Source organism: Ambystoma mexicanum, chromosome 9 (genome assembly GCF_040938575.1).
Source record: "Ambystoma mexicanum isolate Mex_15411 chromosome 9, UKY_AmexF1_1, whole genome shotgun sequence".
NCBI lineage: Eukaryota > Metazoa > Chordata > Amphibia > Caudata > Ambystomatidae > Ambystoma > Ambystoma mexicanum.
Window position 1 is genome coordinate 543,279,847 of NC_090931.1, and position 26,909 is coordinate 543,306,755.

General features: G+C 45.5%; 1 protein-coding gene across 3 annotated transcripts in view; it reads left to right on the forward strand.

Annotated features, from left to right (window-relative positions):
- Positions 1-26,909, forward strand: part of RNFT1 (ring finger protein, transmembrane 1) — a 424,054-nt gene that overhangs the window by 164,429 nt on the left and 232,716 nt on the right. The gene's annotated exons all lie outside the window — the stretch shown is intronic.

Sequence of the window (26,909 nt, forward strand, 5' to 3'; positions counted from 1 at the left end):
GTCTAGTAAATCATTTTTCAGACGTCCAGGGCGCAGGTTTTTTGTTAGAATTCTTACGGAACTAGGTGGCAAATTACCAGTTCTAGATTAGCCCATGTTGAAATAACTACCCACAGACTTAACCGTAGGCTGTCATTTTGGTAGGTTTTGTCCAATGAGGTTGTTGGTATCCATGTCTGTTTTAGATTAACAGGTGCATGCTATCTAAACAATGTTTTAAATGTGGAGCACTCATCAAAACACTGAACCATCATGGTTCCAAAATATGGTGAAATGTGTTGGCACTCTAAGGTAAGAGACAATATAAAAGATAGAGGTTCACTCAAAGTAGTAATGCGATCTGGAAAGAACATGGCAAGAAAGTGGTCTTTCAGATGCGTTTAGTTGAAGGTGAACCCGGAATAGAGAACAGCAGATAGATCTTGAAAGGCGGTTCCAAAGCGTAGGCGCTTTAAGGAGAGAAGTCTAGAATCAGAACGCAAAAAGGAAAGGGAACAAGGAAAAGCGTTGGAGAGTCAATGTCAGGATTGCAGCACGATAATGCAGAAATACTGGAATTGCAACCAGTAAGAAAAAGAGCCATCGCAGAGGGATCCAGTGAGGAGCATTTATGGAGTCGATGAATGGACGCATTAAAGAAGGATTGGATGCAACCAGTCTTGTAGTTATTTTTGGGGAGATTTTTCTTAGACTCCCCAGTATTCTCTTCCGGCCACCAGTGGAAGTCAAGTACCTAATATTCAAAGTAGGTTGTTATTGCCATACATAGAACGCTCAGCCCCAATTTGCATGGTCTCCAAGAGCTCCAGCAGGTCTGAAAAAGGGGGGTGCGGGTTAGGTTAGTATGCAGCGACGGAGAATGCAAGTTAGATTTGCTGTTAATTTGAAGTGTGCAGACAGGAAGTGCCCTGAGGTTTGTATGCAAGCCTGTTTGTAGGTGTTCTGGGTCTAGAGCACTTGAGGTAGCTTGTCCAGAGAGGAGCCTTGCATGCCTGCATTGCAAGGATGCTATGGTCAAGACTGGTGTACAAGATGGTTGAAGAAGTGTGGCTTTCTGATAGTTTGAGGACTGTTGGGAGAGATGTTCAATTGTCACGTGTGTGTGGCTTAGTTGGTACGCATATTGTCATTATCTTTAAATCGGCTTCAAAAGTTAACCTGGTGCCTCTTCTTCATACCCTGGGAATGTAGTCATTATTGTTAAACTTGGCGAAATCTGCATCACAGTCAGTCTACTTTCTTCTTGTTTATCGTCCTCTGGGATCCTTTTCCTTATTTCTACATCCCTTCTTGGAATTAGTCGCCTCACTGCAGCTAAAATATTCCCAACTAGTTATTTTAGGTGATTTTAACATCCCATTTTTTTCTGCCTTTAGTCCCAAATCTTGGTCATTTCTGGATAGTTTCTGAGGCTTGGGTATTAAACAATTACTGGTCGAACCTACCCATCAGCTGGGTGGAATCTTGGATTTAGTTTTTACAGCTATCCCAGGAGTAGTGGTTTTCACTGTTATTCCGCTCCTCTGGACAGACCACTTTTTGGTCTTTTTCACGGTGCCCCTTACGACTCCTCTGTCGCCTCGTGTTAAACGTACCATTCTCAGGAGAAATTGACATAGTGTGGACATGTCTCATTTTCCATCTGCTATTATAGCTAATTGCTCTAATAATAGTCCTGTTGATTTTTCTATCTTGTCTCAAGCATTGTTTAAAATGGGCGATCAACTTGCACCTCTTATGCGTGCTAGTGTTCGCTGTCGCCCCTTCCAACCTTGGCTCTCTGTTGAACTCAAAGGAGCCAAGGTCGGTGTTCGCCAAGCCGAGCGTCAATGGCGCTCCTCTTATAGCTCTTCTGACAAAGCTACATTCACCTCTTTATCTAGGAAGTATCACCTGTTGATTAAAACCGCCAAGCAGTGTTTTTTTACACACAGTATTGAAGCTGCCTTCTCTGCTGTTAAATCCTTCTCCACTGCATGTTTTCTTCCCACTGTCCTACCATCCCAGTCTCATTGTGATGCGTTAGCTGATTTTTTTAAATTCCAAAATCACTAGCATTCGTGACAACATTGAATCCGCACACTCTGACACTGGGACGAAGGTCGTGGACATCTTGCCCATCTGTAACCACCGGCTGGGTGACCTTACCAGTGTTTACGGATGAGGCCGTCTCGACTGCCATCTCTCTCTCCTTAAATCGGCAACTCTCTCTGACCCAGTCCCTTTATCTATTCTGCAGTATCTTCTGCCTAGGATTATTTCCTTGGTGACCCAGGCTGTGAATCTTTCCTGCAGCCTAGGTTCTATTCCTGCTGAGATGAAACAAGTCATTGTGGTCCCTCTATTAAAGAAGCCATCTTTGGATGCTCCTATTGTTTCCAACTTTCGTCCAATCTCTTTACTTCTCTTTTTTATAAAACTTCTTGAAGCTCTGATTTCTCCTCTTCTCTCTTCTTTCCTAGAGTCTCCTGCAGTGCTTGACCCTTTTCAGTCTGGCTTTCGCCCCAGAAGGGGTACTGAGAGTGTCTTAGCGTCAGTCATGGATGATCTCGCCAGGCTGGTTGATGCTGGGAGGGGGGGTTTGGGGGCCCTGATTTTGCTCGATCAGTCGGCAGCTTTTAAAAAGAATACTTTATTTATAATTTTCATAAACATAGTACAATCAATCATTGAAATCAAAGAATAAATGAGTACAGCAAACAATAAAAGGAAAACAAAAAGTATCCAATACCACACAAAAGTAAAGAATCACTCTCTCAATATTAAGACGAAATATTCAAACTCTGATTCTTTAAAATATTATGAAACAATAAAGAACAACAAAACCACAAAAATAAATCAAGACAAAACACAAAACACACACCCATAACCCAACCAGCTCAGAATAAGAAAACACTCACACCTTGATTTATAATCATTCACTTCCATAAAATTCATTAAAAGGTCCCCAAAGTTCCTCATAAATTGTTCCTTTTTTCTGTTTACGTAATAGGCACTTCTCATACTTTGAAAGAATCCTAATATCACATAGCCAGTCCTCCAGAATAGGTTTCTTACTCGTTTTCCACACCTTTAACACCTGTTTAACAGCTACCAGTAATCCTTTATAAATCCAATTCCTAACCACATAAGCAATATTACGCCCGCATCTTGGAGAAAGCATAAGCACAGACAATGGGCTCCGCGGGAAATCAATGGTCCAAATTGCATCAATACTATCCAGCACATCCTTCCAATAGTCCCTCACCCTATCACAGTACCACAACATATGTAATAAAGAGCCCTTCTCCTTCCGACACCCCCAACAAACATCATTGTCTAGCAATCCAAGACTACACATACAAAGCGGAGTCCAGTAACTATTACCCAATACCCTTTGATGAACAAAACGCAAATTTAAGTCGATTTTTGCTTTAACTGGGACTCTCCAGATATGTTCCCACTCCTCCATTGGAATGTCATTACCCAACTCTTCAGACCATTTCATTCTTAGTTTCTCCCATGAGGCCAACCAAGCATTCTCCAAAGGAAGAAAGTTCATAATATTCGACACCTTCTGTTTCATCACAGAAAACAACCCACATATCTCTGGCCTCTCTATAAATCCAGATTCTAACATCCGTCGTTCAAAAAGAAAATATTTCAGTATCCTATACCTTCCCTGTTCCCTCCTACTTAGTCCATATTTAAAACATAGGTCATTAAAAGGAATCATTTCATCATTATCATTTCAAACATCTCCAATTTCCAGAACACCTCTATTACTCCAACTCTTCCAATGCATCAGCATGTTATTAATCTGCAAGCCAGGATTACACCATAAAGAAGCCTCTTTATACATATACAATCCCTGACCATTAGTAGTAACCAACGAGATCAAGGTGTCCTTAGTAACAGCAATTGATATCAAATTCATAGCCCAACGAGGTAATTTTCCAAGGGAATACAAACTTCTCGCATTGAATGGTTTCAACACTTCTCTCTCAATTCTCACCCACCAGGGCACTAAGTCTAAATCATCATTCAAGAAAATGAACAATTTTTTAAGTAAGAAGCCCTTAAAATAGTTCCCCAAAACTGGATAACCAAATCCACCATCACAAACTTTCCGAGTCGTAATAAAACTGTCATGATCCCTGCTTCCAAGGGGTCAGGACTTGCCCCACGACCTTGGAAGCAGGCCCATGACTCTGATCCCAGGAACCAGCCAGTCCCTATAGGGACCCTCTGGACCTTGTCCTGGCGCCAGTGGCGCCAGGCTCATGATGGTGACTGGTCCCGGCACAGGAAGCGCCGGGCTCATATTGGATAAGAGTGCTTGGTGGACCTACCTGTAGCAGACCATGCTGCTTACTTACCAGCTAACTGGTCTCCTGATCCTTCTCTGCCTGGAACTACTTTTCCTTTCTGGGTGGAGCAGGCGCCACTCCCTGGAAGCAGAACACAGGAACTCTTTTCTTACCTGGGTGGGGCCGTGGAAGGAGACGCCCAAGCACTACAGAAGGCTATTTAAACCACACCCGATTGGTTTCACGTGCTTCGCGTTATTCTGCATCTGCAGCAGGACGCTCACTGTGTCAGCTCCAGGAAACCTCCAGCTCCAGATCCTGTGAACACGAAATAACCTGCTGGAATCCAATTTTCAGTCTTCTTCAGTCTTCTGCAGCTCCTGCAAAACAAAGGCACAGGTTAGGCTAAAGTAAAGGCAGTGAATCTACTTACCTAATCCTACGGCAGCATCCAAGGCGCCTTTTTCTGCCTTTCTCTTCCGGCATCCGACATCTGCAAAGAGAGAGAACATCGGTCAGTAATATTCAACTACAAGTTCTGCTTACCTGTGTTAAGCCCGTTCCAACTCAGCTCGCGCTGCATTCCGGCACCTGCAAGGCAAGATACATCGGTTAGTAACGCTTAGTTACAAGACTGCTTACCTGTGTTATGCTCGCTTTCAATCTGTTCGCGCTGCACCTCAGCACCTGCAAAGACAAAAGAGACATTACGGAGCCTTCTCCAGCGCTAGTGCAGTCTTTCTACTTACGTGCCATTAGAAGGATAATCTTCATCGTCACAGCATCTGAAAAGGGAAAGACATAGACTTTACAGACTTAAGACTTCTGAAAGAGAAGAGAACAAGGCAAAAGGAACTTTAATACTTACAAGGCACGCTCGTGCATTAACGGCGTCTTCGCTCTCAGCAAATCCTCTGCTATCAAGAGGCAGAGCTCGCATCCAGTGAAGCAACTGGATCCAGCGCCCCTGCATAAGACGCAGGATGGAGAGCCCGGCATTTACCTATATAAGGTAAGCGCAATATCAACCCAGTTCCACGGGGAAAGAAAGGGCGAGAGGGGCTAGGAACTTTCCGAACCTTCCAAATACTAATACCTTGGTTTACCCTTGCAGACACCTCACTCTTCAGCTTAAACTGTCGGTGGGAAGGGGGCCCAGTCCGGGAGCAAAACGAACCCTGCGCCTAACACTGAAGACAGTATCCTCGCCAGATCAAGACCTGCGCCTCCGGGGGAACCAGGTGAGCGTTACAGAACGCAAAGCCTTACCACAAAATTCCCCCCCAGGCGCAATGGAAACCTCAGACACAGACCAGTTGGCCCAATTACTCGGGGAGTTGAGAGCGGAAGTACACGCTGCACGTCAGGAAACAAATGCCCTAAGGAGGGAGTTAGTGGTCTCCAAAGAGCGAACAGACGATTTGGCTAGACAATTGCTGCAAGCCCAAGCTGGACAAACTCCTCTAACAACTCCAAGTGGGGGCCACGCTCCTCCAGCTTCCTCAAATCCGGTACAAATCAATCTACCGGGAAATATACCTTTGGCTCCGCCCGAACGCTTTTCTGGTGATTCAAAAAAGTTTGCTGTGTTCTTCAATCAATGTCGCTTGCACTTTTTGTGCAGACCCGCCGCTTTTCCAACGGACCAGGCTAAAGTGGCCTTCGTGCTCTCTTATCTCAGTGGCAGTGCCGCAGATTGGTCTGTTCCTTTAGTGTCTCAAGATGACCCCATTCTCCATAACTTCCAGAACTTCCAAGCCAGTATGGAGAAACTGTTCGCAAGGCACTATCAGGGACAGGCCTTGGACAATGAACTTCTTTCACTACGACAGGGCAATCAAGATCTTCTGACTTATATTGCATCATTTAACAGACTAGTGGTGGAAACCGGATGGCCGGAGGATAAGAGGATCACACTGTTTTACAGAGGTCTGCGTAGGGAATTAAAAGACGTTCTGGCTCAAGTGGTAAATCCTCCACAAGACTGTTCCGAATATATCGATCTGGTAGTGCAATTGGATCATCGACTACAGAATCGGAAAGCCGATCGATCCAGATTTGAAACCCGACTTTTTTCAAGGCCGCAAAGTTCTACGAAAGGAACTGATTCCGTGGAACCCATGCAAATAGGGGGTGTAAAAGGACCTTTAACCCAAAAGGAGAGGGAAAGGAGGAGACAACTGCAATTATGCCTCTATTGCGGAAACTCAGGGCACTTTCTTCGAGATTGTCCAGTGAAGCCCAAGAAGAAGATAGTAGGGGCGTCTGATAAAGGTACCGAGAATTCTGAGCCGGGAAACAACCTCGCCCGGCAAGTGTAGAGGTCCGCTTGCCGAGCGTTAAAACCAGTTCTTTGACCTCGCATTTCATCATGCCCATGGTCCTCGTGAGTCCTGAACAACCTAATCGTATGCATGCCATTAAAGCATACATTGATAGTGGCGCAATCGGGAATTACTTGGACTGTGAGCTGGCCGCCAGGATGAATCTAGCTCTTTGTCCAAAGACGGTGAAAGACGTCATTACCACCGTGGATGGGACGGAAATAGCTTCCGGACCCGTAACTCACACCACCATGGAAGTAACGTTAGTAAGCCAAGATGGGCATCAAGAGAAGATCGTGTTTGATGTGATCAAGGCCCCTCAGTTTCAAGTCATCTTGGGAGTTCCTTGGTTGGAGAAACACAATCCTCAAATTGATTGGCGAGCAAAGACAATCCGGTTTCCAGAATGCGCTTCTACCTGCTACCCTCAGCTCTCCACCAAACTAGCTGCAACTGTTTCTGAGAGTCCGCAACTGCCTCCTGAATACCAGGAATTCCAAGATGTCTTTCGGAAAGACCAAGCTAATTCTTTGCCTCCCACAGATCATACGACTGTCAGATAGACCTGATTCCCGGATCCACTCTTCCGTGCAGTCGGATTTATGCCCTTACTGAACCTGAAAATCTCCACCTAAGGCAATATTTGGACCAGTACCTGGCTAACGGATTCATCCGTCCTTCGAAGTCCCCGGCCTCCTCAGCTCTGTTCTTCGTGCCAAAAAAGGAAGGAGACTTAAGAACGTGTATAGACTACCGTGCCCTGAACCAGATTACAATTAAGAACAGGTATCCATTGCCATTGATCCCAGAACTACTTGACCAAGTAAAAAACGCCTGCATATATACTAAGTTAGACCTCAGAGGAGCCTACCATTTGGTGCGAATAAAGGAGGGTGATGAATGGAAGACGGCCTTTCGTACCAAGTATGGACTGTTCGAGTATCAAGTGATGCCCTTCGGGTTGTGTAACGCACCGGCCGCATTCCAGTTCTTTATGAATGACGTGCTCCGTGAACTCATTGATGTGTGAGTAGTTGTATACATTGACGACATTCTGGTTTATTCGTCCTCTGAGGCAGAACACCGAAAACATGTAACCGCAGTACTGGAGAGGCTCCGCAAACACAAACTTTTTGCAAAATTAGAGAAGTGCGTCTTTCATGTTACTGAGGTCGAATTTCTGGGATTTATTTTGTCACCTAACGGAGTTCACATGGACTCGAGGAAAGTAGATGCAATAATCAAGTGGCCCTCACCATCATCTGTAAAAGGGGTTCAAAGTATGTTGGGCTTCGCCAACTTCTATCGCAGGTTTATTCCAGACTTTTCTCGGGTAGTCCAACCCATTACAGCTCTCCTCAGAAAAAACAAACATTTTGAATGGTCTACCGAGGCAGAACAAGCCTTTCAGGAGCTAAAGACTAAATTTACCTCCGCCCCGATTTTAAAACATCCCCGCCCGGAACTACCTTACATCGTCGAGACCGATGCCTCCAGCCTTGCTATGGGAGCAGTGCTTTCACAAAGAGATCCAGAAACCAACCAGTTGCACCCCGTGGCGTTTTGGTCTCGCAAATTATCAGCCCCAGAAATCAATTACACCATTACCGATAAGGAACTGTTGGCTATTAAGTCCGCCTTTAAGGCCTGGCGGCATTATCTCTTAGGAGCCCGACACACAGTCACAGTCATTACTGACCATCGTAATCTACAGTATCTTAAATCAGCCAAAGCTCAATCCTCCAGACAACTTCGCTGGGCATTATTTTTTGCCGAATTTCATTTTATAATCACCTACCGACCAGGCAATAAGAATGGTAAAGCGGATGCCCTCTCTCGAATCGGAGTAGAGGAACACATGGTTAACCCCGAGCTCGTACCTATTATTCCTGAACAAAGAATCCTGGGTTTGATCAGCATGCAATCCATTGAAGAAATTGAAACCCAGGTTAAACAACTTGTAACTCCAACGGACATACAAAAATGGCAACTTCAGGGGGAAGACTTCACAGTAAAGAACGACTTATTATAATTCAAGGAACGACTTTATCTACCCTGTACCAGCTTACAAACTCAAGTCATCTCTTGTTATCACGACTCCTTAATGGAAGGACACCCGGGTATGGCCAAGACCTCGGAAAAGGTCAAGCGTCACTTTTGGTGGCCATCTTGGAGAAAAGACATCAGAAACTTTGTCATGTCCTGTGGAGTGTGCGCCCAGAACAAGAGTCCTAAGGAAAAACCAGCAGGCCTCTTACAACCACTTGAAATTCCACCTCATCCCTGGCATACCCTTTCCATGGACTTTATCACCGATTTACCTCCCTGTTCCGGATACAATACAATCCTGGTAATCGTAGACTTATTTTCAAAAATGGCACATTTCATCCCACTAAAGGGGTTACCGTCAGCAGCAATCCTGGCTCGAGAATTTCTTGAAACCATTGTTCGGTTGCACGGCTTTCCTTCAGTTTTAATCTCAGACAGAGGAAGTCAATTCATCTCCCACTTCTGGCGGAGTTGCTGTCGGTTAGCTCAAATTGATTTGAGGCTTTCCACCAGTCACCACCCACAAACCGATGGTCAGACCGAAAGGACCGATCAGACTTTGGAACAGTACCTACGCTGCATGCTGCAACAGACAGGAGGAACTTGGAAGGACATCCTTTGGATAGCCGAGTACGCTTACAATAACTCGGTCCACTCTGGAACCGGAAAGACCCCGTTTTTTCTTTTGTATGGTAATCATCCTCGAACCTCTAACCTGGATCCACCTCAGGATCTTGGAACACCAGCAGTTGACCACCTACATTCAACCATCACCCAAGCCTTCAAGGAAGCTACTATCCACCTTCAAAGGGCCAAGGAACAATACAAGAAAGGAGCAGATCAACATCGAAAGGAAGCCCCTCAATACCAAATAGGAGATCAAGTCTGGTTATCCACCAAATATTTACCCCTAAAGGGACCACGCACCTTTAACCCAAGATTCCTGTAGCGGTCAAGTTGGATTTACCCCCTCGCATGAAAATGCACCCAGTCTTCCATGTTTCACTACTAAAACCTGTTCAACCAGAAACCCGATTGACTAAATCTCCTGAACCTATCATAGTTGACCGAGAACTTGAGTTTGAAATCAAAAATATCCTGGATTCCAAGATCTCCAAATCAAAACTACACTACCTGATTGACTGGAAAGGCTACGGCCCCCAAGAAAGATCTTGGGAACCTGCAGAACATGTACACGCTCCCCGACTAATCAAGAAATTTCATCGGACATTTCCTAACAAACCAAGACCTCTGGAGAAGTCAACCTTGGGAGGGGCCTTGAGGGGGGGTGCTGTCATGATCCCTGCTTCCAAGGGGTCAGGACTTGCCCCACGACCTTGGAAGCAGGCCCATGACTCTGATCCCAGGAACCAGCCAGTCCCTATAGGGACCCTCTGGACCTTGTCCTGGCGCCAGTGGCGCCAGGCTCATGATGGTGACTGGTCCCGGCACAGGAAGCGCCGGGCTCATATTGGATAAGAGTGCTTGGTGGACCTACCTGTAGCAGACCATGCTGCTTACTTACCAGCTAACTGGTCTCCTGATCCTTCTCTGCCTGGAACTACTTTTCCTGTCTGGGTGGAGCAGGAGCCACTCCCTGGAAGCAGAACACAGGAACTCTTTTCTTACCTGGGTGGGGCCGTGGAAGGAGACGCCTAAGCACTACAGAAGGCTATTTAAACCACACCCGATTGGTTTCACGTGCTTCGCGTTATTCTGCATCTGCAGCAGGACGCTCACCGTGTCAGCTCCAGGAAACCTCCAGCTCCAGATCCTGTGAACACGAAATAACCTGCTGGAATCCAATCTTCAGTCTTCTTCAGTCTTCTGCAGCTCCTGCAAAACAAAGGCACAGGTTAGGCTAAAGTAAAGGCAGTGAATCTACTTACCTAATCCTACGGCAGCATCCAAGGCGCCTTTTTCTGCCTTTCTCTTCCGGCATCCGACATCTGCAAAGAGAGAGAACATCGGTCAGTAATATTCAACTACAAGTTCTGCTTACCTGTGTTACGCCCGTTCCAACTCAGCTCGCGCTGCATTCCGGCACCTGCAAGGCAAGATACATCGGTTAGTAACGCTTAGTTACAAGACTGCTTACCTGTGTTATGCTCGCTTTCAATCTGTTCGCGCTGCACCTCAGCACCTGCAAAGACAAAAGAGACATTACGGAGCCTTCTCCAGCGCTAGTGCAGTCTTTCTACTTACGTGCCATTAGAAGGATAATCTTCATCGTCACAGCATCTGAAAAGGGAAAGACATAGACTTTACAGACTTAAGACTTCTGAAAGAGAAGAGAACAAGGCAAAAGGAACTTTAATACTTACAAGGCACGCTCGTGCATTAACGGCGTCTTCGCACTCAGCAAATCCTCTGCTATCAAGAGGCAGAGCTCGCATCCAGTGAAGCAACTGGATCCAGCGCCCCTGCATAAGACGCAGGATGGAGAGCCCGGCATTTACCTATATAAGGTAAGCGCAATATCAACCCAGTTCCACGGGGAAAGAAAGGACGAGAGGGGCTAGGAACTTTCCGAACCTTCCAAATACTAATACCTTGGTTTACCCTTGCAGACACCTCACTCTTCAGCTTAAACTGTCGGTGGGAAGGGGGCCCAGTCCGGGAGCAAAACAAACCCTGCGCCTAACACTGAAGACAGTATCCTCGCCAGATCAAGACCTGCGCCTCCGGGGGAACCAGGTGAGCGTTACAATAACGTGGGATTTTAGCCCTTTTCCCAACAACCCACAAAAAGCCCTGAAAAACTTTATCAATACGTCCCAGTATTTTCTTCGTGAACCGTAAAGGAATGGGACTGTAAGAGGTACAAAACCTAAGGAAGCAGCATCACTTTAATTGTATTAACCTTCGCCCAGATACTCGAGATCATACATCGCCATTTCCTTATGTCTTTTTGAAGAACTTCTATTATTTTATTCACATTAAACTCAACCAATTTGTTAACATCCCTAACCAGATGAACACCCAAATATTTGACACAATCCCTTTCCCATTTGCAATCCCGATCCAACAATCTATCACAATCGAGAGTAACACTCAGAGGAAACACTACTGATTTACCCCAATTGATTTTATAACCTGACAATCTCCCTACCTCCTCAATCATATTTCTCAAAATAGGTCCACCTTCCCTCGGATTATTCAGGATTACCACCACATCATCTGCATACGCCAAGATTTTGATTTCCCCACCACCTACACACAATCCCTTTACTGCAACATTCTATCTGATATAGGCCAATAAGGCCTCCAGAACCAAATTAAAAAGGAAAGGAGACAGGGGACAGCCTTATCCTTTGCCCCTAAATTAACGGAAGGGTCCCGAAAATCCCCCATGCACCCAAACCTTGGCCGATATATCCGATTGCAGAGCCCCAATCGCATTTATAAATAGAGGCCCAAATCCCATTTTCAAAAGAGTATAATTTAGAAACGTCCAATTAACTCTATCGAAAGCCTTTTTGGCATCCAAAAAATCAGTCTTGTTCACTACAGACTCTGGTAAGTGCATAATATCTAGAAAAGTCCTGATATTATCATATCCAGGTCTGCCTCATTAACCCCACCTTAGCCCAATCAACCCTCCCATTTGTTTATCTAACCTATTTGCCAAAATCTTAGAATTTTATTTAATATCCACATTTAGCAACAAGATAGGCTGATAATTGCAGCAATAAGCCACATCTTTCCCAGGTTTTGGAACAGTTGTTACGACAGCCTCCTTCATTGATGGGCACAGAACACCTTCCATTAAGGAACGATTATACAACTCACACAACTCCGGCGCTAGCTGTGTATCTAAACATTTATAAAATTCAGTAGATAAACCATGCATACCTGAAGACTTCCCATCCTGCAACCCACCAATTGCAAACAACACATCAGACACAGTAATTGGTGCGTCAAGCAACTTTCTGCCTTCCTCAGACAAAGATGGAAGATCAATTTTCCCCAAAAAATCATCTAGTTGTTGCAATTGCCGTGTAAGCTCATCAGTGTATAAATCAGTATAAAATAAACGAAAGCATTCACCTATCTCTTCCCTCGTTACCGCTACACCATCAGTACCCTTATCAATTTTACGTACATAGGATCTTTCCAAAAAACGCTTCAGTTTGTTTGCCAACAGTTTCCCTCTATCTCCTCCCTCCCAATATCTTTTCCTCATATAAAACAACCCTTTTCCATTTGTGACTGTCTCCAGTTTCAAAGCATTCTTCACCACATTCAATTCCATTCTATCCTTATTACTATTAGAGAAAGCATACTTCTGTTGTAGATCACCCAAGGTAGTCTAGAGTTCCAATATCTTTGTTTCCCCTTTCTTCCTTGCCCTAGCAGTCCAGCACATCAACCTCCCCCCACCCCGATAAAGGCCTTAAAGGAGTCCCAAACCATCCGATGAACCTTTATAATCTTTAGAAAAATTATTAATGGAAATACTCAACGCTTTGGAATCATTTTCCTCCAAAATAAAGGGCTTAAGACGCCATCTATAATTTCCTCTTCTCTCACTACCAAAATGTAGCTTAATTTTCACTATTGAGTCATCAGATAGATGGCGTTCCCCAATACTGCTTCCACCACAGATTCCATCAAGACATCGGAGATTAGAACATAATCTAGTTTCGAAAATGAATCATGCACTGGGGAATAAAAATAACCAACATCTCTTGGATGGAACTTCCTCCAAGTGTCCACAAGGTCATGGACATCTAAATAATCATTACATTCCTTGCTAGATTTCTGCCCAGAAAAACTACACGTAGAGGACCTATCTCTCCTATAGTCCAATATACAATTAAAGTCCCCCCCTAAGATAATAGATTCTCTCCTCATATCACATAACATTGTTTCCAAAGATTCAAAGAATTTACCACTACAAACACATGGACTATAAACCGAACCAATAGAACGTAATTTCCCCTCATATTTTAAATCAACAGGACACGACACTCTGTATCCATACTCACCCTTTCCACACTAACACTCAAGCCCCTCCGAAATAGAATCCCAACACCCCTAGACTTAGCTGTATGGCAATTCAATATGACTTTTGTAGATTTTGAGTTGGCCAATAAACACTCAGATCCCGGTAGGAAATGTGTCTCTTGGAGAAAAACATCAAATTTACTCCTCCATAATTTGGACAACACTAGTCTCCACTTTTTCTGCCAATTCAGGCCTTTCACATTCCAGGTTCCAATAGATAAGGTCCCCATCGCAACCTATACATACTTCTTATCACTAATGTGTACTGCAGTCATTCCTCATCACATAGAACGTCAAAAAATAGGAATCAACAGCAGTAACAGCATTTGAGGAGTACATAACAATGAATGGCAAATGTGTTGTCCCCAATAAAATCTCGATACGTCCTCTGCTACACAATGAAGAGCTCCATTGCAAGTGATAAACAAGATATGAGGTAGTGCAATCCCTCCCACACACCCACAAATACACTACAACTACACACACCAACAACAGAAAACACACAACAACAAATAAAAAGCATTGGTTGAAAAAAAGTCCGATCAACTACAGACCCGACTATCAGACTGTCATATAAAATACAAAACAGCATTCCCAGTTATACTCCCAAAGATGTGCACCTCAATAATAAATCAAATGTACTCCCCTCCAAATATCTACAGTGAAATAAGCAAAATAGGCGATATAAAGAGATAAGTATAGTAGATACTACAACAAAATATTTAACTTCTCCTATAACCCCAAAACAGTATAAAGAAATTACATGTCTATATCTAGAATCCAAATCCCAATATACACTCCAGAGATCAGTAACACTAAAAGTTCCAAATGCAGCAGGCCCCATTTGGAAAGTAATTGCAGTCTAGCAGTAAAAGAAACATTTAAAAGGGGGTCTTACCGTAGTGAAAGATAAAGATAACCTCAAAATGACCCTCCACCCCCTATAATCCTCAACTGTTCAATCTAACGCATATAACATCCAAAACTCCCAGAAGCCACACACACACGCATACCTAAGCTCTTTAGGACAGAGTAATACAATAGCAGTCTGCATTAGCATAGTATAAACCCACAGGATGAAGCAGAATTCTAGTAGATAACACACAAGGCATATCTGTCCAAATTAATTATAGGGTTCCAGCCAACAGTACATTTTAAATGTATAGATATGAAATGTATTAAAGTCATGTGCAGACTATAGCACATGCAATCACTATGGTATAGTGCAGCTTCAGAGGGAAAGTTTTATCAGCATTACGGTCGGCATCTATTTCCATAACCACTCCACTCTCAAATGTCACGTCATGCCTGCCATCAGACGCATGCAGAGTCAAGACGAGTGGGACGTCTAGTTGACATCCATATACAAGTGCTGCAATCCAAATGAGGAGCCTTTAGTTATAAATGTTACTGTCCATATTCAATGCAGCCGATGTCATCTCCCAGCTCATTCTATACCAAAGCAAAGTCATCCATTTAGCCACAGAGCTTTCCACACAGAGTAGAACTGATGCCTCCTCTTAAAACTTCGCTGACATGGCACATCAAGTACTATGTGACCCAAAACTCCGAAATGTAGCAGGAACGGACTTTGGGTCGTGGGGGTATCAATGAGGCGGCAGAACAGCATCACCAACATAGTTTCCTTGCCCGTCAAAATCCCCCTTCCTGAACAGGTTCTTACTTGACATTAAACACATAACATCCTTAAAATCGTGTCTGAATGTGAATATGCCTATAGGCCCTGTAAAAAATGTGTCACCACCATATACAGGAAGGAAGTCGCGCTAAGGATATGTGTTATAAAAAAAAAATGTGGTTTTTAAGATTTCCTTATTGCAAAGCTGACAAAGCACAGCGCAGCTAGCGACTTTGATTTGGCGCAGCAAATATTTTTGGAAAATTCAAGTATATGGCCCAGCATGCAGTAATAATCACATCAATATATATTATATTGGCAACTGGGTGCCACTGCTCAGGTGGCAAGTATGCAACATGGGGTCAACGCGGTCATATCGGCTGTGTCCTGAAGGATCGGAGCGCGGATGACCTTGGCAATGGATCTTTCCTTTTTTCTGAACGCAGTGCGGCTTCCCATGAGAATATCCTGTGGATGCTAAACAACCAGCACACAAGGCTCCTCCCCCGAAGGCACTCTAGAATTTATACCAGTCCCAGCATTTTAATTCGCGTTGAAAGTGATTGAGAGTACAACCCGAAATTCACATTATACACATGCAGATTACCCTCCGCACGTTAGATTTCTTGGTGAAGGTCAAGCCATCCAGTACTTGGCTGCTCCTTATGCACAGTGAATTCATACAGCTTGTTAGTCGAACAAAGTGGAGAATAGCATTCCGAATATAGCAGCAGGCTGACAAGCAACGGAGTAACACGTCTTCAGCTCCGTAATGACGGGGAGGAGGTGTGCAGTTCAGTTTCTCAAACTAACAAACCGCAATGAAGCCTAACATGTGATATTCACAATATACACATGCAGATTACCTTCCCCACGTTAGATTTCCTGGTGAAAGTCAAGCCACCCAGTACTTGAATGCTCCTAATGCCCAGTGACTGAAAACTCCGTAATGTGGCAGAAAATGTTACTTGTCTGGCCAGCCCCAACTCCTTACCGATTGCTTCACACAAGTTCCGTAGCAGCTCCATATGTTTCCTCTACACTGATGGAACTGTATAAAGACGTAACGACGCTCCGCTTTTGAACAAGCCTACAGCATTCTGTGATTCCGTAGGTATTTGGCAATGTTCATGTTCAAGGATACCGATCACAATATGCAAAGCAGGCTGTCAAGTCATGTGGCATTAGCGCCTGAAACTCGAGCTGCCATTACCTACAGTCATACAGCCATATTGCTGAAGCACGTAGCACGCAGCGTCTGCCCATGAAAGCACGTTTTTATGTGTTAAAGAAAAATAAAACCGTCAGCGGCTTTTGATACTGTTGACCACCCGCTCCTCTCGCCTGCCTACTCTCGGAATCTCTGGTCCCGTACTGGCTTGGTTTACCTCTTTCCTGACTGGTCACGGCCAGTCTGTAGCTCTACCTGCTTTTCTTTATTCTTCTCACTCCCTGGTTTGTGGGGTCCCCCAGGGCTCCGCCTTATCCCCAATGTTATTTAACATCTATGTCTGCTCCCTGGTAGCTCTTATTCACTAGAAACAACTAGAGGGAAATCAGGTATAATTATAGGTTTCAAGGGAGCAAACCGGACATTTCGAAGGGATTGTGTCCTCCGACGTACTCCTCATCTTAGATATCTCCTTCCAGCTCTGCTGGCCTCGGAACATTTTTTCTCTCTAGAGGGCGCTGCGCGTCGACGTCCTCCGAGTTGATGTCCCTCGACAGCCGCCGTATCGACGTCATCCTGCCTATAAAGGCCGCGCGCAGCGTCTGTTGCTCAGTTCCGTTTTTCCGCGCTTACTCAGTGCCTCGGAATACCGTTGCTCAGTTCTTGTCAGATTAATCCTATTTACCTCGAGTCATTCGATCCGTACTCGATGGCTTCCTCGTCGGAACCGACAACTCCTCGATCCGGCTTCAAAAAATGCCGAGATTGTGGGAAAAAGATGTCGTTGACTGACCCTCACAGAGTTTGTCTGTGGTGTTTGGGAGCTGAACACCATTGTTCGGAATGCGAGGACTGTATGTCCATGACAGCTAAGGCCCTGAAGGAGCGTAGGGGGAAGCTGGAGAAAGGTAAGACTTTTAAAGCTTCTTCTTCGTCGACGAAGTCGAGACACTCGTCTCCTCGTCACCATTCGCGCTCCAGGTCTCGGAGTGGGTCTCATCACTCCTCGAGATCGAAGCACTCGAAGAGGAGACGTCGAAGATCCCCTTCTCCGTCTTCCTCTTCCTCTGTTTCGCCAAAAAGAATCCCTTGCCCCACGAAACATAGTTCCCGGGCTGAATGGGAGGAATTCCGCAAAAATATGAGCGTCTTCGAGAAAGCGGCCTCGACCCCCTCGAAGACTGCCGAGAGCGATGCTCTGGTCCAAAGACCCGAAGGTCAAAAACGCTGCGAGTCGCAGTACCCGGCGAAGGAAACCTCTCGAGCGCGTCTCGAACCCTCGAGTAGGACTATGACCTCCAAACCTTCCTCGAAGGTTCCGTCGACGCCGTCGACGAGGGTTCCATCGACGCCGAGGTCGATGTCTTCGACGCCGTTGTCGAAGGGACCTTCGACACACGGGTCTGTCGACTCGACGCCAGCTTCGACACCGGCGTCGATGCCAAGAAAAGTCACGGTTACGACACACCCAGTGACTATCCCCAGGTCCTCGACGTCGATGGCTTCGAGATTGTCGAGTAGAATTCCAATTCTGTCGAGGTCTTCGAGGCCTCCGCCTTTGTTTTTGACGCCACGCTCAAAGCCTTCGACGTCGCGTCGACGACATCGACATTTTCGAGGCCGATAATGACAAGTTCGGCACCCTCTGCCTTGGAAATGGGATTTACTCCCTTTATGAGTTCAGAACAATTGAGAACTATGTCCTCAATTTTGGAAGAGGGTGAATTGTCTGAACAGGAAGACACATTTGAGTTGCAGGGACCTGTAACCCCAATTAGAGAGGAACTTTCCTCTGAAGAACGCAGGTTAAAGGATCTTCATGATTCCTTACATGAGGCAAGTGGGTTAGACACTTCCCCTGAGGTGGAGTTTGCTAGGCCAGACCCGGGGGAGCATGCTGAAACCCCCTATAGAGCCTTAATGGCCAGGATCACAGAATTCATGGAGTGTCTGCCCCTTCACAATCTTTCCAACAAGATGACCTCACGGATATTCTTGACAAAGGCCCACAGGAGGATCCTGTGGTGCCTTTTCATAAAGCTCTTCAGAGGAAGATCATGACAAACTGGGAAACCCCAGTTGTCGTACCAGCAGTAAATAAAAAACTGTCTACAAAGTACAGGGTATCTTCTACAGACCCGGAGTTTTTGTCTAAACACCCATCCCCAGAAAGTCTGGTGGTACAGGCAGCATCCTCTACCGATGTCAAGACGGCTTATCCTACCGTCCCACAGGACAGGGACGATAAAAAATATGATGCTATGGCAAAGAAAGTCTTTTCAGCATGTAGCATGGCGTTAAAATCTGTTAATGCTACTTGCACCCTTGCTAGGTTCAGCCATACACTTTGGGAGTGTGCTTCTACAGCGGCTGACTGCATCCCGGAGGGAGAAGAAAGGGATGCGTTCCTGAATATTATACAGGACGGTAAAGACGCTATGTGCGAATCCCTCCAGACGGGCATTGATTCGGCTGACAGTATCAGCAGAGCAATGGCGGCAAGTACATCAACCAGGAGATTCGCTTGGTGTAGAAAGTCTGGTTTTGCCCCAGATGTGCAAGCCAGGCTCTTGAACATGCCATTCGATGGCTCTTCTTTGTTCGGGGAAAAAGGTGGATGACAGTTTAGAGAAACTGCAAACTTCAAAAGCAGCAGCAAAATCCCTAGGAGCTGCAATCCGTCAGACTCCCTTTCGTCCCACAGGAACCTCTGCGAGGGGCAAGTAATTTCGCTTCTACTCCGCATTCGGAAGAGGTAGAGGACGACCGGCTCAAAGGGGACAAAGAAGAACTACCCGAGGTGGACGGGGTAGATATTCAAAAGCCGCAGCAAAAGCAGGTGCCTCTTTACCATCGGCATCTGCATCAGCCGCCCCAAAACCACTCTGAGGACTTCCCCTCACAGGACACCTGTAGGAGGCAGGTTGACTCAACATCTGGCGGTATGGCAGGCTATCACGTCAGATGCTTGGGCATTGGAAACAGTTGCCCAAGGTTACTGCCTGCCTTTCCTACGTATACCTCAGAGTCATCCACCGGGGATCAGCTCTCAGAAAGCTCCAGATCCGCTCCTCTTGCAGGAAATTTTGGACCTGCTAGAGAAAGGTGCCATAGAACCGGTACCTGTAGCGGAGAGGAACAAGGGCTGGTACTCCCCTTACTTTCTCATTCCAAAGAAAGACGGAGGACTGAGACCCATCTTGGACTTGCGAGAATTGAACAAATTCCTCAGAAAAGACAAATTCAAGATGGTCACTCTTTCTCAGATCCTCCAGGCCCTTCAGTTCCAGGACTGGTTGGTATCTCTGGACCTTCAGGACGCTTATTTCCATGTGCCTATCCATCTCAAACACAGGAAATACCTGAGGTTCGCAATTGGCAACTCTCACTATCAATTTCGAGTGCTGCCATTTGGGCTGACCTCCGCCCCGAGGGTCTTCACCAAGTTAATGTCGGTAGTGGCTGCAAGTCTAAGGAGGGAAGGGATTCACGTCTACCCCTACCTGGACGATTGGTTGATCAGGGCTGTTTCTTCAGAACAAGCTCAGATCCAGCTAAATCACGTGTGCCACTTCCTTCACAGACTGGGCTTCTCCCTCAATTTAAAGAAGTCACAAATGATACCATCGCAGAGACTCCAGTTCATAGGAGCGATCCTGGACATTTCCCTGGGAAAAGCCTCGCCACCAGAGGTGAGGGCTCAAGATATTCTACAGATGGTTACCAAGTTCCAACATGCCCAACGTCTCCCAGCCTTCGACTTTTTGAGGTTGCTAGGCCTCATGGCATCCTGCATTTTCCTAGTGCCAGAGGCTCGCCTGAGAATGAGATCCCTCCAGTGGGCACTGAGGACTCAGTGGTCACAATTCTCAGGGAGAATGACAGATCTTCTTCAGGTTCCCGGCAGGGTGGCTCGAGACCTTCAGTGGTGGGCCTGTCAGGAGAACATTCTGAAAGGAGAACAGTTTTGGCAACCCTGGCCGGAGATAACAGTAGTCACGGATGCCTCACTCACGGGGTGGGGAGCCCACGCCAACGACTTGACCATCAGCGGTCGTTGGTCTCCATCGGAGTCCAGACTACATATCAACCTGTTAGAGCTGAGAGCCATCAGACTTGCGCTGAAGGCGTTCCTGTCAGCTGTAAAAGGGAAGAACGTCCTGATAATGACGGACAACACGGTGGCCATGCATTACCTCAACAAAAGAGGAGGCGTAGGATCACTACCCCTGTGCAGAGAGGCGATGCAGCTCTGGTTTTGGGCAATCCAAGAAGGAATCTCTCTATCGGCAGTTCACCTAGCCGGAGAGAAGAACTTGACAGCGGACTCTCTGAGCAGGCAGAACACAGTCTCCTACGAGTGGGAGCTAGCTCAGGAAGTCCTTCAAGAGATCTTCGCCCTTTGGGGAACCCCTCAGGTAGATCTGTTCGCCACCAGCCTAAACAGGAAATGCGACCTGTTCTGCTCAAGGGAATTTCCCCCGAGAGGAGCTCTGGGAGACGCGTTCATAGTGGACTGGGAGTTTCCGCTTCTGTACGCGTTCCCACCGGTCCCTGTCATTCCTCAAATGATCAGGAGGTTGAGAAGATTCCGGAAAACCATGATCCTAATTGCCTCGGATTGGGCCAGGAGAACGTGGTACCCGGACCTTCTAGACTTGTCCATCTGCCCTCCAATTCGACTTCCACTCAGAGAGAACCTACTCTCACAGAAGGGAGGTCAGGTTCTCCATCCAGACATCAAAACCCTCAACCTTCACGCTTGGCTTCTGAAAGGCTGAGGTACAAGGATTGGGACCTCCCTGATGATGTTATGGAGGTGTTGCTTTCGGCAAGGAGGCCAGCAACAAAGTCTTTATACCGCTGCCGTTGGAACAGATTTTGGAGCTGGTGTAGAGAACAGAATATCGACCCTTTTTCATGTGGTACACCAATGGTTTTGTCCTTCCTACTATATTTGGCAAATTCAGGCCTTCAAGGTGGCACCATTAAGGGCTATCTCGCAGCGCTATCCATCTTTAAGCGTACTGCGGAAGAACCATCCTATTTCAAATTACCCTTGGTAATACAGTTTCTAAAGGGGTTAACCAATGTTTATCCCCCAAGACCATTCCAAGTTCCCCTATGGGATTTAAACTTAGTACTAACTTTCCTGATGGGCACACCTTTCGAACCACTCCATTCTTGTTCGTTAAGATTCCTTACCCTTAAAACTGTTTTATTAATAGCACTTACATCTGCTAGAAGGGTGAGCGAATTACAAGCTCTTTCTTGTAAACCCCCTCACACAATATTTCACAAAGACAAAGTTGTCCTGCAAGTGAAGCCTAATTTCCTCCCAAAGGTGGTTTCTGAATTCCATATCACTCAGAAGATTACCCTACCATCTTTCTATCCTCCTCCTCACCGGGGATAGAGGAAGAGAGGTTACACAGGCTAGACCCTAGGAGGGCTTTAAGTTTTTACATCAGTAGACTAGCCAGGATAAGACAGGCAGACCAGCTGTTTGTAGGTTACGCAGGTCACAAGCTGGGGTTACCAATAACTAAGCAGACCATTTCCAGATGGATCATTCTAGCCATTCTGGAATGTTATAAACTGGCAGGGAAAGAGCCCCCTCAAAACCTTAGGGCTCATTCGACCAGAGGTATTGCAGCTTCATCGGCCCTCAAGAGGCGTGCCGGTTAAAGACATCTGTGCGGCCGCTACATGGTCGTCTGTCCATACCTTTACACGTTTTTACAATTTGGATTCCTCCTCCAGTCAAGAGACTAGGTTTGGAAGGGCTGTACTGCATTCTATTCATCAATAGAAGACAGCGTGAAGTCAGTACTCCCTCCTCCGATAATAGAATACTGCTATGGGAGCCTATCTAAGATGAGGAATACGTCGGAGGACACAATCCCTTCGAAGAACAAGTTGCTTCTTACCTTGTAACGTTCTTTCGACGGGATGTTCCTCCGACGTATCCTCATCGACCCTCCCATCCATCCCCGCAGTTCTACTTCCCTTGTTGTTGCAGTTTATGCTCCTTCAGGGTGATTAGTTTAGTCCAGAAAGTATTATTGTGGGCTACAAAACGGAACTGAGCAACGGACGCTGCGCGAGGCCTTTATAGGCAGGATGACGTCGACGTCGATCTGGCGGCTGTCGAGGCACATCGACTCGGAGGACGTCGACGCGCAGCGCCCTCTAGAGAGAAAAAAATTTCCGAGGCCAGCAGAGCTGGAAGGAGATATCTAAAATGAGGAATACGTCGGAGGAACATCCCGTCGAAATAACGTTACAAGGTAAGAAGTAACTTGTTCATCTCTATAGAAAACTAAGAACAAAAAGAGGCTCCCGTACCCAAATGTGGTTTGACATTCCAATTACTGGATATTTAGGAATTAGTCTCACTAAAGGACAATTAAAAGAACAGTTACACATCGAAGTTCATGGAAAATACATCCTAACTTCATTGTTGACTCTGTTAAAATAGAATTTTAATACATGGTATACAAAGTTTAAAACATATATACATAAAACCTAACAATTATAAAAACTAACAAAGTGACCAGTGCTTCTAAATAAAGTGCTATTTGCTCGTCACCAACTTGCTAATAAAGTGCAACATATACAATTAAAACAAACTCAAAGTGTACATGTAAATATAGTGTGATAGGTTTTTTTCAAGTAAATTCATCTTTCAATTTCTGTTTTGGCAAAAGAACCACACAAAATGTATCACACTTGAGACTCTTACTTATTCGATGTCTCTCAACATTGTACCTTAGTCTAAATATCCCTAAAGTACACAGGAGGAATTATAATCCTTGTTCAGATACTTCGTGTTAGTATCTGTAGAAAGCCCTACTTGTTTCATTCCTCTAGTCCTTAGAGTTAGTGATAGGAACTTCTTCAGGGGAGTGTGGAGGCTGGGGCATACAAACCCACAGCCAAAGTCTTGCTGATAGTTTAACAGAACTTAAACGTTGAAACTGTTGCAGTAGTGTGGAGTCCTTGGTGGTATTCCTAGTGGGCAATCTTAAATGATGTAAGCCACAGTCTCTTGTTCATTGTACAAGTGAATACATCCAGGTCAAACCTATTCATAAAAGACATAATACCACTATGTAAGTATTATAGTTGCTCAAACAAAAGCATGTACAATCAATATTACTTGAGGAAAGCCCTTAATTGGGAGCTTACCGTCTCTTAATGATGGTAAGTAATTCTAGGGTTCTGCATAAATTCTTAGTGGCGCAGTCCCCAACGAGGTCCCTGTAGATACACAAGGAAAAAACTCAACATCCTCTTGATCGTGAGTGTAACAATGGCTGAATATGAATTAAAACAACGGGTGCTGTAGGTTAATTTGTCTAGTATAAAGAAAAGGATAAGTAATTATCACTCCAGTGGAGACTTACTTCAGACATTGGGCATTTTGTCTTTAAGCCGAATATTGGTTACTGTGTAAGTAGTGGCAGTGTGGACCGAGCGTTGTGTCCTGTAAACATAATTATATGTATTGTATTGGTAACGTAGCAAAGATCGTGTTAGAAGAAAGAGGTACAAACTGGCCCCTCATACAAAAACCTAGTAGGCGATTCCTCTGGATACAGAAGTATGCCACTAGTGCGCACGGGGTAGGTGGGTTACCTGAGGGATCATATGGACTCCATGGTGGCAAGGCTGCTCCTTCGTGCTGTGCGGTGTCGGAATGGCTACTGTTACTAGGGTAGCTCGCTCAGTAAGACACTATGAGCTGTGCACATAAGCTGTACTGCGCATGTGCAATGAAGGTACGTTCTGCACTACTGGCAGCTCTTATCCACTCCCATGGCTTTAGGTGTTACTCTTATGCAGACGACACGCAAATCCTGGTCCGATTAGTTCTTGACCGGGATGGAGTGTTGTCTAGCTTGTGTGACTGCCGATCAGCCGTGGGGGATTGGATAAGTGCCAGTTGGCTTAAACTTAACAGGGATAAGACGGAAGTCCTGGTGGTGGGAACATTGGCTACATCAGACTCTTGGTCTTCTTCCTTCTGGCCTACCTCACTTGGTTTATTCCCCACCCGGTGGCAGTGGTAAAAAATCTGGGGGTTTATCGATCTGCCTCACTGTCTGTTTTTGTTGCGGGTACTCTGTAAGATTTTACCCTTTCTTCACTTTTCACTTCGTCCGCTTGTGGTGGTTGCGCTCGTTTCCAGCAGGATTGACTACTGCAACACCCGCTATTTGGCTCAGCCGGTTGGTCTTATTCACTGGCTACAACTGCTTCAGAATCTAGCTGCTCGCAACCCCGTACGGCTCACATCAGCCTAGTACTGCGCCGTCTGCACTGGCTTCCAGTGCAACAGTAGATTGCTTTTAAATCTTAGTCTCACACCCACAATGCCTCCCAGCATTTAGGCATTTGTATGGGGTAGTGAACCAATGTCCTGGTAGAAGTCTGCACACTTGTCTCCAAGGGGGCAAGGACTTTAAGAAGGACAAGGGGACCTCATAAGAAGTCGAGCTACATCATTTAACTCTCCAGAGCTGGATATTGCAGAGATGAGTAGTGGTCACCAGCAGGGTTTGATGTGGTCCGGTTCTGTACAGGAAGCCATGCTTCCATGCCCAAAAAGAATTAATCCACATGGGAGAGTAAGGGAATCCCACCCACCACCAAGGGGTATCCCAGTGAAGAAGTTAGCTTGGAATATGTCTTGTTCAAAACCTGTAGAGCAAGTAGATTGCAGTCGGACAAGCTACTGAAAGTCTCTACATTGGGAGAATGGTACCAGACAAAAAGGGTTACAGAAAAACGGCCCAGCAAAGGCTACAGCCATGTTGGGATCACAAAAGTATGCAGTCTTTGGTTCCAAGGTTCAGGCAGAACAAGCAAGCCCTAGGAATTACATAGTCGCATACACGTTATGAGGAATGGATCCAACTGCACTAGCAAAAGGAGCACCCTCCCCTCTTCTTCCTCTCATCTTCTCACACACCTTCTCTCTGATCTCTCTCTCTCTCTCCTATGGCCCCCTGTTGCGAAAAGGAACATGGTCCAACAGACCAGCGCTATAGACCCAAATGGACTATCCTCTCGAGAACGCCACACTTGTTGACAGCAAACACAAGGTGCAGAGAGCTCAGGCGAAAGGTTGGGAGTAATTAACACCTGGATTTGTCCCGGACTGCAAGAGATAAAGCAGGATGTTCATACAGGTCACACTCATGTTTCTGAGCCCATGAACATTGGGGTAAAACCAAGCTTACTTGGAGATGATCTGAAGTGTGCCAATGTACCTACGACAAGGAGAGACATAAAAGGTGTGGGGGGTTTGGTGGGGAGGCAGATTTCTGGGAATTCGAGGAACGGGGAATCCAAAAAAGTAACTCTGAACAGTTCAAAATCCAATTCCCAAAGTCTCTTATCCAGGAAAACAAAATCCATCAAAGGCTAATCCAAAACAAGCCCAGAAGAAAAACCGAGTTCACAGTACCAAGTAAATGGGGTTCCAAAGGGCAAACAAATGCAGCAGTGTTGAAAATGGGATGAAATCCATGTGTGATTGGCAGAGATCGATCAGAGAACCGCATAAAACAAACAGAAAAACACAACTCACGGTTTAGCATTGAGGAGCAGAGCTCCGCTCCCTGCTGGCTTCCTAAATCTGGAAGAGTGCTGATGGTATCTGGCGTCCCTGATGACACCACCACGCTCTGCCAGCGCACATTGAATGCCATGCTTGGCCAGGGAAATGGAGTCCCTGGCGGCATACCGCGGCATCCATGAGCTGCCACAACCACCACCTTCTGGGATAGCAGCCGTGATGAGAGCCTGGCAACCCCTCTGCCCTTCGCCCCATTGCCTAATTTAAAGGAAATAAACGATTGGCAATGCTTCTCAAAGCAAATAACTGAAATGCAATCGAACCACTTCTTTTAGGAGACTGTGCTCACAGTTGGCACTTAATACAACACCAATAAATAAAATGCCAACCCATTACATTTTTGAACACCTTGCTAAATTTGTATACCACTCTTTCAGAAGGCTCACCTTAACTATAGAGTATATGTGAATTATATAATATTTGAAGAGTCTTCCCTTCTATTTTCCAGCCTGACAAGATATGCAACGTGAAGCACATCAGCAAAAGTTGAACGCGTATTCCTGGGTCTCTTAATAGATAGCTACATATTCGCAAATTTAGATTATTTGTGTATAGATGGGTCAAGTGGGGCTGAGGGGCAGGGGTGGTTAAAGTCGGGCATAATGTTACTCATTCTTCCACATTACCTTGCATTAGAGAAGTCTACCAAGTTTGCATTTGTTCTTTTGTTCTCTTTAATTGCAATATCAAGCCATTTGTTTTCTATTGTCTACTTGTCAATGTAGCCCTATTGAAAATGATGCCACTGTATTGTTTTTTTCGATTAAGCTAGCTAAATACA